The following is a 21407-nucleotide window of genomic DNA, read 5'->3' on the forward strand; positions in this document are numbered from 1 at the left end:
AGTCTTTGTCAGAGAAACTCAAATTCAGCATTTCGCTAAAACAACAGGTAGAAAAGTGGTAAGACAGTACCCTGTCAAAGGTCAACACCTTTTATGATTTGCAAAATCAAGGGCATCTAGTTGAATTCAGACTTTCAAAGGTTTGACTCTATAAAACTTTAATAGAAAATGAAATACATTTTATAAAACACTACCATTCAATTTCAAAACCATTATAAAAGTAGTAAATATTTTTATTAAGCACTTCCAGATATACATAAAATAGGAAAATATACGGTACAGTGAATGCCTACATACTCAGTAAATATGCTCTATGCATAAACATACATACTCAATACAGTTTACAGAACTACTTAACATATATTTGAAACACTATGGCACATTACTCTCAAACACATATAAATTAAAACATTCTCCAGTAAATGACAGCATCCTTATGACAGTTCCTAAAACATCTAATAGTTTAAATTCGGACCCTATTTAAATTTCCCAAGTGGCCTTCTCCTCCTAGGATTTTTATATATTTTGAAATCAGTGTCCATCCAATCAAGGATACTACACAGCATTTGGCTGTTACATCTCTTAATTCTCTTTTAATCTAGACTAGTTCTCTCCCCTCCTCTTTTTTTACCTTTATGACACTGATTAATTTTTTTAAGAAATGAGGGTCGATAACTCCCATTCCACCTCCTGGACTTATTTGTAGTATTTCTAGCAAGTAGGAAGTTTTATCTAAAAGCCTCATTAAATTTTAACACAGAACTAACCAGTAAATATTGGGAGATGACATGGTGGCACCCTGAAAATTCTAGTAGGGGTAGGGATCAAACTTCCCTCTGTGAGTTTTGGCATGAAAATATCTTTAATATTATTGAGTTGAATCTTCAGTTGTAAAGATTTGCTTTTGACAAACCAAGGGAGGGGTGGAGAGAGAGAGAGAGAGAGAGAGAGAGAGAGAGAGAGAGAGAGAGAGAGAGAGAGATTGATTCACTTGTTTAGTCATGGTAGATGTACTCAATTGGAATGTGAACAGTTTCCCTATTTTTTATTTTGTTTGACACGCATGCAATAGCCAGTATATAGTCACTCACATACCGAGAGATAAACATACCGTATATACTCGAATATAAACCGACCTGAGTATAAGCTGAGGAACCTAATTATTACCTGGGAAACCAGAAAAACTGATTGACTCGAGTATAAGCCTAGGGTGGAAAATGCAGAAGCTATTGGCGAGTTTCAATAATCAAAACAAATGAAAATAAAATTACTAAAAATTGAGACATCAGTGGGGTACTGTATTTAAATATTTATTTTAAATAAAAAACATAAATAAAAGGACAAGAAGTCATTTAACTTTAGTAAACCAGCACAGTAAGTGGAAAATAGGTTCAACAAAAACAATAAGGTATCAACAATGATACCTTAAGAGTACTATTCCCTGAGCTCAATCAGCAACCAAGCTAAAAGGTAAAGAGTTAAAGTCCTTCAAAACTGGATTCTTCATCATCATCCGTATTCCACTGCAGAGCTTCAGCTGGTGGGAGGTCATCATAGACGCTGTCCTCACTGAGATCACCGTCATCACCATCACTGCTGTCATTTTCATACAAAGCGCAGTCTTCACTGCCATCCATAGCATTATTACTACTACATTTCTGGAAGGCACGTCTTGGCCTATGGACAGGCTCCACATAAGAACAAATAAGTGTTCTGTAAATTCCATTTTACAAAATATCGGTTAGGATCCACACAGTCATATGCCTTTGTATAGTCAAAGAAACATGAATAAACACCTTTCTTGCCTTCTTTGCTTTCAGTCAAGATACATCTGACACCAGCATGTTCCACGTTCTTTTCTGAAATTAGTTTGAAGTTTTGGAAACTCCCTGTTGATGTACTACTGAAACCATTTTAAAAATTATCCTCTGCAACATTTCACTTGCATGGGATGGGAATGACTTTGTTCAGTATTTTCCACATTCTGCTGTGTTCCTTTCCTTTTGAAGAGGCACAGAGATAGATCACTTCCTGTCTGTGGGCCAGGGAAAAAGGAAGAGTCTGTGTTCTTTCCAGTCAGCATGTTCTACTAGTTAACTTGTGAATTCCTTGCTAGAAATCTGACAACCGAGGCTTGTAGCCTTTGATATGGATATCAAACTCTTCGGCCAAAGTTAGACATCTTCAAATACATTTGGTAAACCCTGCAGTAACTTGCATGGGAGGCCATATCTTACCTCCTTTGGCTTCCCCATTGCTGTGAGGGGGGTTCTGCCATGCTTCATGCTGGACCCTTCCTTAGCTACTCTGACACCAACCTTCCTCCCACCATACTCTCCTTCCTTGCTGGGTTCAATAACGCATTGCAATGGCCATACAGCCTTCACAGACACTACTGACAATTACGGGGGTGTATAAAGGAACAATGGTGAGAATGGTGCCGGACTGTGCAGTGTTTCATTCTACTATGCACAGGGCCATTATGGGTTGGTGCTGACTCAATGGAGCCTAACAATGACATTAGGGAAGCTGTTGATAAGCCTTCCTCCAATAATGATGTCACATTCTTCTTCACATAGACCAGCGTCTCTGAGGATTTGCTCCACATGACAGATTGAGTAAGTACAGGGAGATGATTTCATTCGGACACATACCTTTTTTGGTTTTTAAACCATATAGCATTCTCTTGTTCTGTTTGCATATTTGCCTCTTGATCCATGTCCAGGTTCCTCATGAGTGCAGTGAGGTGCTCTGGAATTCCCATTCTCTGCAATGTACGTATAGTTTGTTATGATACACATAGGGAATGCCTTGGCATCGTCAATGAAACACAAACCAATTCTGGTCTTCTCTGCTTTGTGCCATGATCCATCTGACATCACCAATGACATTCCTTATTTCATGTCCTCTTCTGACTCTGGCCTTAAACTCTGGCAGCTCCTTGTTTTGATGTACTGCTGCAACCATTGGTGGGTGGTTTCCATCAATATTTTACTTCATGCGATATCAATGATATTGTGCTATAATTTGAGCATTCTGCTAGGTCAGAATTATTAACAATCTGTGATATGCAGATGGAACAACAATGTTTGCTGAAAATGAGGAAGACTTGAAGCACTTGCTGATGAAGATCAAGGATTACAGCCTTCAGCAGGGATTGCAGCTAATGCAAAGAAGACCAGAATCCTTATAACTGGACCAATAGGAAATACCATGATAAATGGGGAAAAGGGTGAAGTTATCAAGGATTTCATCTTGCTTGGACACACTATCAATGCTCATGGGAGTAGCTGTCAAAACATCAAATGATACTCTGCATTGGGTCAATCTTCTGCACAGCACCTCTTTGGAGTGTTAAAAAGCAGAGAGGTTACACTGAAGATGAAGATGCACCTGACCCAAACCATGACATTTTCAATTTGCATCCTATGCATGTGAAAGTTGGAAAGCAAATAAAGAAGACTAAGGAAGAATCTGTGCACTTGAGTGATGGTGCCGGTGTAGAATCTTGGAAGGACTGTGGACCGCCGAAAGAACCGACAAATCTGTCTGGGAAGCAGTATAGCCAGAATGCTCCTGAGAGGCAAGAACGGTAAGAATTTTTTTGTGTGTGAGACTTCATCTTGCATACTTTGTACATATTGTCACGAGAGCCCAGTCCCTGGAGAAGGACATCATGCAGCAAACATGAGGGGCAGCAAACATGAGGAAGGCCTTCAATGGGATAGATTGACACCGTGGCTGCAGTGATGGGTTGGCACAGGATGGGGCAGCGATTCTTTCTGTTGTACGTCAAGTCACTCTGAGTTGGAACCCACTTGCTGGCACCCAGCAACAACTACAATGACAGCAGCAATTAGAGAAATTAATAAAAACCCCAAACCAAAATCTCTGCCATGGAGACAACTATTAACAAAGACAATTCATAGTTAATAGGTTACCACAAATTTGGATTGGTAACAGTAAAGATACAGGCAACACCTTTCCTAAGCCAGAATTCAAGTCTTTGTCTGATCCTCATGCTCTCAGCCACCTGGTCTCTTGGCCTCTGCCTCTGTCAGTCAGGAAGCCCAGCGTTTGTGCTATCTCACAGGCCCATAGTGCCAGTGCCATTCCTCTTGCCCTGTTGCACAGTTTCTGTGTTATAGTCTATGGTCTCAACCTCCACCACTTCAGGCAGACTTCTGGAATGTGTTCTTCTGATTGTCCTGGGCTTTATAGCTCTACTCCTGCTTTAAAGATGGCTTAGCCTTGTAGCCAGGTGAGTGGTCGTGAAATCTGACCAATCCTCTCTATTACTGTTACACTTGCTCTATCAATTATTTGGTGAGAGTTATGGAGACATGGGTAGAAGAGCCATATTAAGAAATTTCACTTCACCACAATTCTTAACAATACTATGCAAATTCAAACAAGAAAAGTACACCAGGATCATTAAGAGTTTTCCTGGTAAATAGAGGAAAGAACTAGGAGGCAAAGGGCATTTATAGGGGTTAAAATACAGGCATGTACATATGCAAATATATTTATATATGACAATAGGGACATAGATTTATGTACATATATTTATAGATTTAGTATTAAGCTAGCAGATGAACACTGGGCCTCTACTCAAGTGCTCCCTCAATGCAAGAACACTTTGTTCTAATAACCTGGCATTCCATGATGCTCACCTGCCTGACATGATTGATAAAGACAAATTGGGTGCATAAGCAAATGTGGTGAAGGATATAGCATCTGAGATCTTAAAGGCTTGAATCCATCTAGCTGAGAAGCAACAAAGCCCACAGGGAAGAAGCACACCAACCTGTGTGATCATGAGGTGTCGATGGGATCAGGTATCAGGCATAAAAGATCCAGAACAAAAAATATCATTGTGAATAAGGGGAAGTGTGGAGTGGAGACCCAAAGCTCAACTGTAGGCAATTGGGCACCCTCTTACAGAAGGATCATGGGGAGCACATGAGCCAGTCAGGGTGCAGTATAGCACTGCTGAAACATACAGTTTTCTTGTGGTTCTTTAATGCCCCCCCCACTATTATGATCCCAATTCTACCTTACAAATCTGACTAGACCAGAGGATGTACATGGGTACAGATAAGAGCTGGAAACACAGGGAATTCAGGGCAGATAAACCCTCCTCAGGACCAATATTGAGAGTAGCGATACCAGGAGTGGAAGGGGAAGGTGGGGGGAGAAAGGGGAAATTGATCACAATGATATACATATAATCCCCTCCCAGGAGGATGTGCAACAGAAAAGTGGGTGAAGGGAAACAGTAGTCAGTGTAAGACTTGAAAAAATTATAAATAATCAAGGATTCATGAGGAAAGGAGGGTGGGGAGAGAGGGAAAAATGAGAAGTTGATATCAAGGGTTCAAATAGAAATAACATATTTTTAGAATGACGATGGTAATGCTTGTATAAAGTAGCTTTTTTCCTTCCCTATGCCCCTTTTGCATTTTTTTAATGCTTACCTCAGTGAACTCATGTTGTGCCTTACCTTTTGTGCTTGGCTTACTTCACTTAGCATGATTTCCTCCAGTTCATCCCATGTGGAAGTATGCTTCATGTTTTCATCACTGCTTTTTAGGGATGTACCACAGTTTTTTGATCCATTCATCTGTTGATGGAAATTTGCTCTTTTCCCCAAACTCCTTGCAATTGTGAATTGTGCCGTGAAGATTAAAAAAAAAGACCCAATCTCAAAAAAAAGAAAGACACCTCAGTTTTCGAGTGCCCTTACAAATCACCATTGACCAAAATCACTACCCAAAACCAAACCAAAAAAAGCAAACAAAACCCAACTCACTGCCATAGAGAAGATTCCATGTGATAGTGACGCTAATGGACAGGGTAGAATGGCTTTTATGGATTTCTAAGCCTGGAGATCTTTAGGAGAGTAGAAAGCTTCACCTTTCTCCCACAGAGTTCCTGGTGATTTGAACTGCTGACCTTGTAGTTAGCAGCCCAGTGTGGAACTCACTGTTCCACTAGGGATCATCGCAAAATTGTCACATGCCTTCTATATAACTCAAGTAAGACATGTTCCCCTGCTTTGTTCGAGTGGTCACTCTGTTAGGCAGGTAGTTCCAGTCGAGGAAGAAATATGGCCAACTCTAAATCTTCACAAGTACCAGATGCACAATCAATTCCACAACAGCACATACAAGTGGCTTTGTAGGACCAGAGACAACTCCCACGTAATTTGAAAATAGCGGCTCTAGTGGTTTTCACCCTGTTCCACTTCTTGATCTACAATGCTCAGGCTAAGGTGAAAATCAATATAAAGATAATAATTAAGGCAGTAGCTGATAGTTATTATGATCTTACTATTTATTAAGCGTGATCTAATTTTCATTTGCATTTATACATGTTTCTTGAGTGACAAATCAGCGGGAGTGACAAGTAGATGTATATAATTCCTGTAAACATAATCTACTATGTATTTTGTGGCTCAAGATGCTCTCAAAACTATTCACTCTAGTGATTGTCACCACCACATGTCCGTACTGTGGTGGCCGGAGTTCCTGTGATGCTGAATCTGATTGGTATTTCAAATGCTGACGAGGCCATCCATGTTGAACACATTTCAATGCAGCTTCTGGACTAAGAAAAACTAGGAAGAAGGTGGTTAAAGTCGGAAAAATTATCCACTGAAGATTTCATGGATGGTCCTTGAGCATTGTCTGGTTGCGTCAGAAGATGAGCCTCACAGGTTGAAGTACAGTCAAGATTCAACTAGGAAAGAACTGCCACCTCAAAGTGGAACTGACCCTAATGATATGACAGGAGCAAGGTGTCAGAACCTTTTAATTAAATCCCAAGTGTCCCCGCGAAGTTTGTCATGTTCCTTTTCAATCGAAGCCCAAATCAGCAGGGCTGATTCCAAAAGTGTTAATTTGTTCAGCACATTCAAGATGTGAATCAAGGGTTTTTCATATTGCAATTCTTTTTTTAAAAAAAAACTAGCATATATATAGTTCTTAGGTGACAGGTCCGGTAGCACTGCTCTGAATAGCTATTTCAGAATTTCCTGCAAAGAGAGAGGCAGAAGAAATCTTACATCCATTCTGTAGCCATAGCTTTGGTCTTGGCCACCAGGTGCACATCCTCTATTTTTGGGGGTGGGAGTGGGGCTTCCACTTGCACTTGACACTCAAGCAGTTCCTGACGCTAGACCTTTTCTTGATCAACTCTCACTTCTTTCAGACCTTCAGGTTCATGTGCCCCTGTGGAATTAAAGTGTCCTTTTTCTAACGTATTCTTGATTGTGATATGTTATCAAATAACTAAGGCTAAGGAATAGCTACCGGGTTGTCATACCATGGTGGCTTGTGTGTGGCTGTGAGGCTGGAAGCTATTTCACTGGTATTTCAAATACCCATAGGGTCGCCCAAAATGAACAGGTTTCAGCGGAGCTTCCAGAGTAACAATGGACGATGAAGAAGGCATTGCCTCCCCACTTCAGAGGAAGTCACCACTGAAAACCTTATGCATCGTATGGGACCATGGTCAGCTATTGAAGGTTGATGAAAACCAGCAGAAAATTGTTAGAGAAAGTGCCAAAAGATGGGTCCCTGGGCTCAGAGGACACTCGAAATGTGACCAATGAGCTGCTTTCTCAAAGGAGAGCCCAGCCTGTGGGAGGGGAGCTTTCCAGATCAGCATTTGCTGCCAGGGCACAATCAAAGGTAAGAAGAAACAGCTGCCGAATTTTACTAATAAGAGACACTTGGAATGCATGAAGTATGAACCTAAGAAAACTGGAAGTTCTCAAAATGAACTGGGAGACAGAAAGTATGTCTTAGGTGTCAGTGAGCTGAAATTGACTGGGATTGGCCATTTGGAATCAGAAAATGATATTGCTCACTATGTTTGGAATGACCGAGTCAAGGGAATGGCCTTGCATTCAAAAAGGACATGTCAAGATCTATCTTGAAGTACAGTACGGTCTGCAATAGGAAATTATCTCTCTGCCTCCAAGGAAATCAAGTCAGTACAACTATGAGTCAAATTTATGCACCCAACACCAAATCTAGTGGTTAAGGAATTGAAGAATTCTACCAATAGCTTCAGTCTGAAGTGGATCAAACATGCAATCAAGATGCATTGATATTTATTGGTGATTGCAATGCCAAAGTTGGAAACAAAGAGGAAGAAACAGTAGTTGGAAAATATAGTTTTGGTGATAGAAACAAAGCTGGCGATCATATGATAGAATTTTGAAAGACCAATGACTTGTTCATGACAAATATGGAGACTCTACACATAGACTTCCGATGAAATACAAATAAATCAATTTCACTAGATCTGTGGGAAGAGACACTGGAGAAGCTAAAACCAGGTCAAGGACGGACTGTGTAACAGACCATCAGTTGTTCATATGTAAGTTAAAGTTAAAGCTGAAGAAAATTAAGACAACTCCACCAGAGCCCAAATATGGCTTTAAGTCTATTGCACCTGAATTTGGAGAACATTTCAAGGACATATGAGTTGCATTGAACACTATTAAGAGAAGACCTGATGAACTGTGGCAGGGCATCTAGAACATCATTCATAAAGAAAGCACAAGGTCCTTCAAATTACAAGGGAGAACAACAAGATCAAAGCTGATGGCAGAAGAGACTGAAACTTGTTCTTCATTGTAGAGTAGCTAAGGCAAATGGAAGAAAGGATGAAATCAAAGCACTGAGTAGAAAATTTCAAAGGGCAGCCCAAAGGGACAAATTCAAATATTATAATAAGTCAGGCAAAGACCTAGAGTTAGAAAAACATGCTGAGCGTATCTTAAACGGAAGGAACTCAAGAAAAAACCCAAGCCTCGAGTCGCAATATTGAAAAATTCTCTGTAAATTATTGAGTGATTCAGGAAGCATTGAGAGAAGAGGGAACGAATATAGAGTCACTATACCAAATAGAACCGGTCTCCATCCAACCATTTCAGGAGCTGGCATATGAGCTAGAACCAGTGGTACTGAAGAAGATCAAGCCACACAGAAAGTATTGGCCCCCCAAAATGGAATACCCATTGAAATGTTTCAAAAGACTTCTGAAGCCCTTTGCCAGGAAATTTGGAAGACAGCTACTTGCCCAACTGACTGGAAAAAGATTTATATTTGTACCCATTCCACAGAAAGGTGACCCAACAGAATGTTGAGCTTATAGAACAATATCAGTGAAATCATATACAAGTAAAATTTTGCTGAAGATCATCCAACAATGGTTGCAGCAGTAGATTGACAGTGAGCTGCCAGTAAGTTCAGGCCAGAGTCAGAAGAGGACATGGAACAAGAGACATCTTTGCTAATGTCAGATGAATCTTAGCTGAAAACAGAGAATAACACAAAGATGTCTACCTGTGTTTTATTGACTATGCCAGGGCATTTAACTGTGTGGATCATAACAAACTATAGACAACCTTGAGAAAAATGAAAATTCCAGAACACTTCACTGTGTGCATGTGAAACGTGTCCATCGATCCAGAGGCAGTTGTGCGAACAGAAGAACAGAATCCTGCCTGGTTTAAAATTAGGAAAGGTGTGTGGCAGGGTTGTATCCTCTCACCGTATTTATTCAATCTGGACGCTGAGCAGATAATCAGAGAAGCTGGATTTTATTTTAAAAACGAGGCATCAGGATTGGAGGAAGGCTTCTTAATCATCTGTGATATGCAGATCACACAACCTTGCTTGCTGAATGTTAAGACTTGAGGCACTTGCTGATGAAGATCAAGGATTGCAGCCTTCAGCAGGGATTATGAGCAAAATCCTCATCTGAACCAATAGGCAACATAAATAAATGGAGAAAAGATTTAAGTTGTCAAGGATTGGATCCATAATCCATGCTCATGGAGGTAGCAGTCAAGAGATCAAAAGACAATTTACATTTGGATAAATTTGCTGCATAAGACCTCTTTGGAATATTGAAGAGCAAGGATGTTACTCTAAGGACTAAGGTGCACCTGATGCCGCCATGGTATTTTCAATGGCCTTCTAGGCATGTGAAATTTGGACATGGAATAAGGAAGACCATAGAAGAATCGATGCATTTGAATTGTGGCGCTGGAGAAGAATATTAAAAGTACCATGGACTGTTGAAAGGACAAACAGCTCTGTCTTGGAAGAAATAAGGCCAGAGTGTTCCTTAGAGTCAAGGATGACAAGACTTTGTCTCACGTACATTGGACATAGGTGTCATCAAGAGAGACCAGTCTCTGGAGACTGGTCCCTGATTGGTATAGCAGGGGCAGCGAAAGAGAAGGCTCTCGATGAGATGGATTGACACAGTTGTTGCAACAATGGGCTGGAGCAGAAGAACAATTAAGAGGTTGGCACAGGACCACGCAGTGTTCTGTTCTGTTGAATATAGCGTTTTTATAGATCAGAAGTGACTTGGTGGTACTTAAAAGCAAAACCAAATATATATTGTCACTGAATGTAATATTTTCTTGATTCCAAGTCATGAATATATTGGTTTATAAAGATTCCACACCCCTTGCTATTTATAAATATTTCCATAGAACATAATACGTCGAGTAAACTGGATCCAAAGGTCTGTGCACTTTTAAGGCTCTTGATATATATTGACAAGCTCTTCCTAGGTAACAGGTTTAAAATATGTTTTTGGTCTTCCGAGGTGCAATATTGGAAGAAAAACAGGACTTTTTTGCTCCCATGAAGAGTTTCAGTCTCAGAAACTCACAGAGACCGTCCTATCCTATCCTATCCTAACCTGCTATTAGTTGGCATCAACTCTATGGTAGTAAGGTTTTAAATATATATATAATATTTAATTTTTATGCTAGTTTTTGAGAGGGTACAAAATAATTGCTGTCATTTACAACGTATTTATTATAATCCAAGTACGAAGCTAGGTGCTTTATATTCTCTCCTTACAATAATCAAGTGATGTAAGTACTTTCATTTTGTAGCTGAGGAAATGAAAGTCCATGAATGCTATATGATTTGTGCAGGAAAACAAGCTAGTAAGAGATGGAGCTGGGGTTTTGAGAACCCAAGTGCTGTGATTCGGTACTCAACATCTTCACTATTATTTAGTCCTCATGAAAGTCCTACCCGAAATATAGGCTCTATCAACTCAAGGGCCCAATAGGTACCATCAGCCAACACTGCTTGTCTATCAGTTTGTCATATTGAGAGACCAGTTCCTGGAAAAGGACATCATACTTGGTACATGTAGTGTAAAGAAGAAGACCATCAAGGAGATGGATTGACACAGGGGCAGCAACAATGTGCTCACAAATGACAATTGTGAGGCTGGGGCAGTACCGAGGAGTGTTCTGATCTGTCGGTATGAGCTGGAACTGCCTCAAAGGAACATCAAAACAACAGTGGCCGCGTCCGAATCCTGTGAGTCTAGTAGTTACCTTACATGTGAAGGGCAAGTCCATTGCCTACGGCAGCCAGTTAAATTTATGAAGGAGGAATAATCTTGTAATAGATGCATAGGTCCACCACCTAGCTGTCAGTTTGTCGTACTGTGGTGGCTTGTGTGTTGCTGTGATGCTGGGAGCTATGTCACTGGTATTTCAAATGCCAGCAGGGTCACCCAAAGGGAACAGGTTTCAGCAAAGAGACTAAGAACAAGCAACAAAGAAGGACACGAAGCCACTGAAAACCTTATGCAGAGCTTCAAAGCACTGTCAAATACTGACATCCTAAACAAAGCAAGCAGAACGTGGTCAGTGGCACTTGAAATGTGACTGAAGAGGAGATGATTTCTTGGAGGGGAGTAGATCATGGTGACATAGCTGAAGAAAAATAAAACAATTCCACAGGAGCCAACATACAACCTTGAGTCTATCCCAGCTGAATTTTGAGAACATCTCCAGAATGGGGTGGACGCATTGAACACTAATGTCAGAAGACTAACGGGCTGTAGAAGGACATCAAGACCATCATGCATGAAGAAAGCAAAAGGTCCATAAAAAGACAGAAACGAAAGAAAAGATAAAAAACGGATGTCAGTAGAGACTCTGAAACTTGCGATTAATTGCAAAGCAGCTAAAGCCAATGGAGAAAGGATGCAGTCAAGGAGTCGAATAGGAAATTTGAAAGGGCAGTTTGAAAAGACAAAGGCAAATACTCTAACAAAGTGTGCAAGGACCCAGAATTAGAAAACCAAAAGAAATGGAAAGAGCTCAAGAAAAAAGTCAAGCCTCAAATTGCAATTTGGAAAGAGTCTATAGGTAAAATATTGAATGCTGCAGGAAACATCAAGATGCAACAGAAAATACAGGGTCCCTGGACCAAAAAGAACTAGTTGACAGTCCACCATTTCAGGATGGTGCGAGAACCAATGGTACTGCAGGAAGACGTTCAAATTGCACTGAATGCATTAATAAAAAACTAGGATCCAGGGATTGATGAAATACCTATCTAAATGTTTCAGCAAGCTTCAGAAGCGCTGGAAGCACTCATACATCTAGGTCAGGAAATTGGGAAGACTGGAAAAAATTCATATTTGTTCTCGTTCAAAGAAAGGTGACCCAACGGAATGCTATACTATAGTACAGTATCATTAATATCGCATGTAAGTAAAATTTTGCTGAAGCTCATCCAACAATGGTTGTAGTGGTACATTGACAGGGAACTGTCAGATGATCAGGCCAGATTCAGAAGAGGACATGGACCAAGGCCACCATTGCTGATGTCAGATGGATTTTGGCTTTCCGCAAAGGCATTCAACTGTGTGGGCCTTAGTAAACTGTGGATAACCTGGAGATGAATGGGAATTCCCGAACACCGCATTGTGCTCCTGAGGAACTTATACATGGCTCAAGAGGCAGTTGTGCACACAGAACGAGGGAAGGCTGCATGGTGTAAAATGAGGACAGGTGTGCGTCAGGGTCATATCATCACACCACACTTCTTGGATCAGAGAAACGGAATGATACAAAGAAGAATGTGCTATCAGTATTGCAGGAAGACTTGGCATCTTTATCCTAAGGACTAGTTGATGCATTCAAGCTGTTGGCCTTTTGGTGAGTAGACCAACACTGAACTCACGGCACTACCAAAGGCCCTCTGAGGTGGGCGCTCTATCATCTGCTCTTACAAGAAATACACAGAGAGCTAAGGTCCTTCAGCAGCTGGGAGCTGTTCTTGTCCCTTGGACCTAGTTCCTTGTGCCGAGAACTTTCTGAATTCAGAGAAAGGAATGATTCTAAGACCCACGGACATCTCCAAGGAACAGCGAGCCCACACACGTTGACAGGAGACCAGGACATCGTTCTCACCTGTGAGTCAAAAGAGCAAGAAATTCTTACCCTAGAGTTGGAGCCCTCGATTGGATTTCTAGCTTCCTAAACTTCGGAGGAATAGTTTCTATTCATTAAAGCCATCCACGTGTGGCATTTCTGTTATAGAAGCATTGGATAACTAGTACAAGCAGGCCCAACGCAAGCCCCAATCTGGCAGAATACATGACATTCACTTTCACGCCTTGATAATAACCCTATGTGCTGTGGAAACATCTCAAGGGTCATGTCTCCAGATTTTGGGCGTTGGCCATGCCCTCTGGATTCTGGGTGGAGGCACCTTGGCCTAGGCTTCAGCTCCATCTTCTCAGCCCTTTGCGATCACAACTCTGCTCCCTGAAAAACTGGGGGTTTGGCTTATACACGGGTCAATGGTACCCCAGCGAGGTGTAACATCTAGCGGGTGATTGCCATTCCTCCGCTGTTCATTCAAAGCCCCACTGACACTGCAGGGATTTGAATGTTTGTTTACTCACATCTAACCTATCAGAGCTGTCCTATGACAGCGTCCAATTCACAGAAGCACCTGAAGTGATTCACTTATGCCGCCAGCTGAACTGGTAAGGATGTGTCTGTGGCTGAGCTCCGTCTCTTCCCTCTGGTGTCTGTGTTAATTCACATCCTGCATTTCCCACCCTAGGCTTATACTCGAGTCAATCAGTTTTTCTATTTCCCAGGTAATAATTAGGTACCTCGGCTTATACTCGGGTTGGCTTAGATTCAAGTATATACGGTAAGTCCATCTCCTTGGTCCTAGCAGGCCCAGTTCTGCCCCCCTCAACTTTGAGTGGTCGTTCCATGTGGCTGGCACACCTGAATGGTAGTCCCCACACTCTAGAATCCAGGAGGCTGGAGTGCCACCCTTTGAAACTCCAGAAGGCATGGCCCTGCCCGTTGAGACCAAGGCAGCTCTGCTTCCCAAGCTCTTTGAAACAGAGTGATCTCTGAACTGTTCCACAGATGGGGCATTTCTTTCCTTGGAGGACCACAGATGTACGTATCTTCTTTGGCCTGTTTTCTGTCTCTAGAATACCAAGAGGCAGACAGCATTCTCTCCTTATTTTCTTTCTCTGTCCCTTTAAGTCTTGGCTGATGGATTTTTTGCTGTGGGAGATGGCTACACAGCATCATTCACAAGCTTAATCGCATGAACAAAAGATTGTGCAGCCATCTCTCGGATGAACACGTCCTCTGGTTGTCCACCAGAATTTTCTGGACCTTTAAGTTCTGTTTTCATTTTCAATCCATCTATTTCCTCTTGCCTTTTATTATAAGCAGCAAGGAGAAACCATGTGAGCTCTTTAAGATCTTGCTTAGAAATTCCATTAGCTACATAACCAAGGTCATCATTAATAAGTTCTACCTTCCACCAAACAGTTGAATTTAATTCAGAAAGGTTCTTGGTCACTGCACAAAAAGCACTGCCCTTTCTACACGTTCCAATCGATGTTAATAATTTTCTTTAAAGTCATACCAGAAGAACATTAAATTTTCAAATGTGACATTTAAGGGTTATTGTGCCAACCTGGCCAATGAACACATGTGGGATTAATTGAAGGGAGGAGCGATAAATAGCTTGGCGACCCTTGCCTGTCTTGTCTCTTGTTCTCTGATGGTCCGACCAGGTTGCGGCTGCCTCAGCTAGTTCTCTGCCTCAGCTGGCAAAGCTGACTTTTTGCGAGACATCCCCGAGGAGAATCCGCACGGGCCTACCCCGATGCAGCCCTAGGTGCTGGAGCAGCTGTGTGGAGACCTCTGCCAGCACTGACATGCTTACACACTCACTGATACGGCTTTCCTCCTGCAGTCGGCATCATAGTGTGTGTTTTGTGAGTTGGAGGAGGACTTTGTAGATTGGTGTTGGACATATGGGTTAATGTTGGACTTGTGGGCTTGGGCAGCACTGGGTTGAGATGCTTTCTTAATGTACACTTATCCTTTATATAAAACTCTCTCTTATAAAATATGAGTGTCTATGAATTTTGTTTCTCTAGTCTACCCAGACCACCTCACAAATTTCTAGTAACATTCTTTTGATGGTGCCTTGTGTATTCTCTAAGACAATAAAGATTTTCCCTATAACTTTATTTTTGTTCTTTTTATATAGCGTAATATTTTATTAAATTTTATACTAGTATATCCTCATAATGAAAGGTAATTAGGTAGAAAAACCTTCCTTTTGAATCACCTGTTAACACAGAGTTATACATTAAAAATTAACCTCCTCTGATAACAAAGAGACAAAACAGAGAATATTTCCATTCTTACCCGTTGAAGGGGATTTAATTAGATTTTCTGTTCCAAAATCTCTGACAAGAATAGCAGATTTCACATAAATGAGATGAATGTTGAAGTGGTTTATCGGTTGTTTGGATGCCAGCTCTTCATTGTCTGTTTCATCTCTTGCGCCCCCACTGGCCCGGCTGGGCCACCATGTTCACCATGTTCGTCCTCATGAGCACTTTGCGCTGTCCTGCCCTGAGGCTGTCCTTTTCCTTTAGCTGGCCCAGCCTGGGCTACTCTGTTTCCCTTTGCCTTCCCTTTAAATGTGTCACCTTTTGACTTCCATTTATTCAGGGATTCTTGTTGATCTTCCACAATTTTTTTTGTTTTGAATCATTTTGTCAGGGGCTCTTACAGGTCGTATAAATATCAATCACATTTGTGCATAGGTTGCCATCATCATTTTCACAGCAATTTCTTTCGACTTGAGCCCTTGGTATCAGCTCCTCTTTTTTCTCCTCCCTCCCTCCCACCCTTCCCATCCTCGTGGACCCTTGATAAATGATAAATTATTGTTATTTTCATATCTTACACCGTCTGCTGTCTCCCTTCACCCACATTTCTGTTGTTCTTTCACGGGGTGGGGTGGGGGAGGGTTACACATCGATCATTGCTATCAGTTCCCCTTTTGTCCTGCTTCTTCCCCCAACTTCCCCTAACCCTCATGGTATCACTACTCCCTTTACTGTTCCTGAGGGGTTTATCTATCCTGAAATCTGTGTGTCGGCTGCTCTTGTCCTAGACCAATGTACGTGCGCTAGGCTAGCCAGATTTATAAGGCAGAGCTTGTGTGATGATAGTTGGGGGTTGGGTGGGAGAGGAACCGTTAAAGAACTAAAGCAGTGGTTCTCGACCTTCCTAATGCAGAGACTCTTTAATGCAGTTTCTCAAGTTGTGGGGACACCCAACCATAAAATTGTTTTTGTTACTTCATAACTGTAATTTTGCTACTGTTATGAATTGGGCAACCCCTGTGAAAGATTAAGAACCACTGAACTAGAGGAATGTTGTGTGTTTTGTCAGTGTTATACTTCACCCTGGCTGACTCGTTCCTTCCTTGTGTGGGGATGTCCAGTTGTCTGCAGTTGGGCTTTGGGTCTCCATTTGGACACCCTTCATTCACATTAAATGATTGTTTTTTGGGGGAAGGGGGTCTTCTGATGCCTGATACCTGATCCCATCAACAGATCATGGTCACACAGGCTGGTGTGCTTCTTCCATGTATGCTTTCCAGCTAGATGGCCACTTGTTTACCTTCAAGCCTTTAAGACTCTAGACGCTTTTGATAGCTGGGCACCATCAGCTTTCTTCGCCACATTTGCTTATGCACCCATTTTTTCTTCAGCGATCATGTCAGGAAGGTGAGTATCACACAATGCCAGGTTATTAGAGCAAAGTGTGTTTGCATTGAGGGAGGGCCAAGTCTGATCCCCCGACACCAGGGTAAAACATGAAGGGAGCACATCAGAACAGCAAGGGGAGCAAAGCAAGGAAGTCCCTGAGGAATCCCCCAAATCGACTTCTGACTCAGTGGGCAAGGCTTGGCACCTCATCAGTTTGGATCAGAAAACATTCATAAGGGTCAGTAGTCACAACTGGAGCTATTTATAGCCCTTTTAAATGTCTATCTGTGTAAGATAGGCAGGATTGTACACAATCCTGAGGAGATAGTAACAGGATGGATGATTGGGGGTGGGGGTGGGCATGGGAGAGGAGGAGGTGGGGGAAAGGGAGGGAGGATACAAAAAAACCCAGGGACAAGGGAACAACAAGAAATCTAAAATCAATAGTGAGGAGGGTATAGAATGCCTGGTGGGGTTTGATCAAGTGTAATGTAGCCAAGAGGAATTACTGAGAGCTGAATGAAGGTCGAACATGATAGTAGACAGGAAGAAAGTAAAAGGAAATAAAGGAAAGAACTAGGAATAAAAGCTATTTATAGAGGTATAAATATAGGATTGTATATATGTGAATATATTTATAATGATAGGGATGTAGATCTATGTACGTTTATTTATATGGTAAGTATGGAGTTCTTGTGTTAAGGGAGACCTTGAGTAGAGGCCTAATGTCCATCTGCTACTTTAATACTTAACATATTAAGTAGTATATGGGTATCCCATGCCCTCATGGTCATCAATTTTAGAGCTCTTGTTGTTCACTTGTCCCTGAGTTTGTTGGCTCCCCCCTCCTTTTTCCCCGCCTCCTCCTCTCCCATGTGCCCCCAGGACTGTAGTCCCATGGTTTTCTCCTTGGAATTGTTTATCCTGCCTGTCTTATATAGATAGACATAGGAAAAAAAGAGAAGAAAAAAACCCCAACAACCTATAAATAGTTTCAGACCTGTCTGCTGACCCTTAGGAATGTTTTCCATCTGGGCAACAGGGTCTGATGAGGTGCCAAGTCCTGGCCCCCTAATATGATGTCTATTTTTGGGATTCCTCAGGGACGTTGTTGCTTTGCTCCCCTTGCTGCTCTGTTGTGCTCCCTTTGTGTGTTGTCCCGGTGTGTGTGTGTGTGTGTGTGTGTTGCCAAGTCAGACACGATTCCCCCTTTGTCTCCAGTGCTATTGCCCATAGTGCTGTGGGTCCGTGAAGGGACATTGTGTCTCGTGGCACGCTGGCCCTATAGGTCTCTTTCTGTGCCTTGGCTGCTCTAAGCAGGAATGTTCCATGATTTTTTTCAGTGCTGCTTTTTCCACCTCTCCTTCCAGTACTTCCCAAGTCACTCCGCTGTGGTTTTCATTGTAGGCTATTGTTACTTGCATCTTTGGCTGTATCCAGAACTTCTTTAGCCTCTGACAGTCTATTGATTTGACTTCTCTCTGACTTGCAAAACGGATGTGCAAATCTTCTCTACAGGTCTGATCATCTAAGTCTCCCCCAAACATCAGCAAGCAGCCCATCTTTGTTTCTAGAGATTTCAGTTCAGCATCTCCTGCTAACTTCTGTGTTTCCTTTTTGCGCTTGCTCTGCTCACAATTTAGCCCCCACTTTATTTTTCTTTCTTTCTTCATTCTTTTTTTGGGCAAAGTAACCATCCTGTGGTATTTCTACTTCTGGCCAGGGGTCTCTGCGAACTTCTTAGTACATTCAGTTCTCTCAAACACAACCCATTCTGATCCCTGAAATGCTCTGTGCAATGTGCTTCCTGTCCAAATTGTTAGCATTTCACCTTTGTCTTCTACATATTCATTTATGTCCTCCAGGATTGCATCAGCTGGGAAGCCTTTCATATAAACAGATCTGTTTTTAACAGCATATTTTAAATTAAAAGATTGTTTTATTGGGGGCTCTTACAGCTCTTATAACAATCCATTCTTCAATAGAATCAAGCATATCTGTACATAGGTTGTCATCATTACTATCTTTTTTATAATCATTTTATTAGGGACTCATACCACTCTTATCACAATCCACACATACATCAATTGTGTAAAGCACATCTGCACATTCATTGCCCTCATCATTCTCAAAACATTTGCTCTCCACTTAAGCCCCTGACATCAGCTTCTCATTTTCCCCTTCCTCCCCGCTCCTCTCCCTCATGAACCCTTGATAATTTACAAATTATTAGTTTGTCATATCTTTCCCTGTCTGACATCTCCCTTCACCCACTTTTCTGTTGTCTGTTCCCCAGGTAGGAGGTCACATGTAGATCCTTGTAATCGGTTCCCCCTTTCCAACCCACCCTCCCAGGATTGACATTCACACCACTGGTCCTGAAGGGATCACCTATCCTGGATTTCCTGTGTTTCCAGTTCCTATCTGTACCAGTGTACATCCTTTGGTCTAGCCAGATTTGTAAGGTAGAATTGAGATCATGATAGTGGGGCGGGGGCAAGGGGGAAGAGGGAGGAAGCATTTAGGAACTAGAGGAAAGTTGCATGTTTCATCATTGCTACATTGCACCCTGACTAGCTGGTCTTCTCCCCGAGACCCTTCTGTATGGGATGTCCATTTTTATACTTATCAATCACTTCAGACAGGTGTTTGCTTGGAGATCTTCTGAATTTAGTTTTAGTCTCATTTATTTCCATGGGCTCTACCTTTGATGTGCTCAGTGATTCTACTATTACATTAAAGTCTGATTTTAGATGGTCTGACCTGTTCAATTTTATGACTATCTCCAGTGGTACCCAGCCTTCATCTAGTTTGATATGCTCCTTTAAAACTTTGCCCTACGGCCAATTAAAGTCACTCAATTTGACGACTGATTTTGGCTTCCAGTTCAGCCATTTTTTCACGATCATCCTTTTCGGTCATTGTGGCTATTTGGGAAATATTCTTTATGGTTTGGGCCCTGAACAGGCAGTCCACTGGATCAAGAGCAATGGCAACAACCTCCCAAGCCCCATCCCTTGGCCTAATGCACGTAAGGAAGGCAGGGCCGATGGGGCAGGATAACTTTCTTTACTTCCTCCTGTGCCCTCACCAGAATGGCCCTTGAATCTGTAATTGTACTACAGTCTCTTCAATACTAGGTATTTCCTATTAGTTACCTTAAAACCCTCTAAGGCTCTATCCATTAGCCAATTTCAAAACCTCGCCCACATTTTAAGTATTTCATAGAGCGCCCTGTTCCTGAAACCAAAATCTGTCTTAATTATCTAGCATTGCTCTAACAGGAATACAAGTGGGTGGTTTGACAAACCAGAAATCTCTTTTCCCCGTTTAGGAGGCTAGATGTCATCATTTAGGGCATAGGCTTGAGGGCGGGAAGCCATTTTCCCCTCTTTGTTGGCTGTAGAGGAGCCCTTGCCTCCTCAGCTTCTGCCTCTGGTTCCAGGTATCTTGGCATCTGTCTTCCCCCAGCTCTGTTTGTTTTGCTTGCTTGTTTAGTCTCTTTTTACATCTCAAGACACACCCTACCCTAATTCTGTCTCATTAACATAACAACAATATCCCATTCTCACATAGGCATAGAGGTTAAGGTGTAAAACACATAGCTTTGGGGGTACAAATGCAATCATAAGCCATCCTTCAAGGTCACATCAATTCCACACAGCTCATAAATTCTTTCACTTATTAATTCCATGATTGTTTCCTGAGAATCTAATATCTTCTCAGAAATGTTATAGGTACAGGAGACAGGTTGTTGTTATTGATTCTGTGTCACGGTGACACGATAGAACAGCCCCATAGGGTTGCCTAGGCTCTCTCTCTTTTTTTAAGTTTCTTTATCTTTTTAAAATCATTTTATTAGGGGCTCATACAACTCTTATCACAATCCATACATACATCAGTTGTGTACAGCACATTTATACATTCGTTGCCCTCATCATCCTCAAAACATTTGCTCTCCACTTGGGCCTAGGCTCTTATCTTTTCAGAAGTAGGTTGTTAGGTCTTTTCTCCAGTGGAGCCACTAGGTGGCAGCCAAGCACTTACCAATAAGTCACTAGGTTTCCTGCTGAAGCTATAAAACCAAACCACACCCATTGTTGTCAAGTTGATCCAGACTTACAGAAACCCTGCAAGACAGTCCAGAACTGCGCATACGTTTCCCGGGGCTGTAAATCTTTAGGGAAACAGACTGCCACATCTTTCTTCCATGGAGTTGCCGGGGGTGGGGGTGGGGGTTCCAACCACTTGATCACAGTGACCCAGTGATCCAGAAGACCCAGTGACTGAAACCCACCCAGATCCTGGCCACAGCCTGACGGTGTGCACCCTTCCCGCAACTACACAAACAAGGACCTGGCATCTTCTGTGGTCCAGTGTTTGTGACAGAATGCTAGGTACCGGTGATTGCGCAGCCACGATATTAGAGTATAACTTCTGAGCACTCGGTTTGTAGATGGCCATGGGTAACAGCAGAAGGCCTAAATCCATTTTTTGAG

At 42.0% G+C, this 21407-nt stretch overlaps 1 pseudogene; it reads right to left on the reverse strand.

Moving 5' to 3' along the window:
* Positions 1–6986: 6986 nt before the first annotated feature.
* Positions 6987–19830, reverse strand: LOC142433711 (lupus La protein-like; annotated as a pseudogene).
* Between the last annotated feature and the right edge of the window lie 1577 nt (positions 19831–21407).

The sequence above is a fragment of the Tenrec ecaudatus genome, chromosome X, assembly GCF_050624435.1.
Source record: "Tenrec ecaudatus isolate mTenEca1 chromosome X, mTenEca1.hap1, whole genome shotgun sequence".
NCBI lineage: Eukaryota > Metazoa > Chordata > Mammalia > Afrosoricida > Tenrecidae > Tenrec > Tenrec ecaudatus.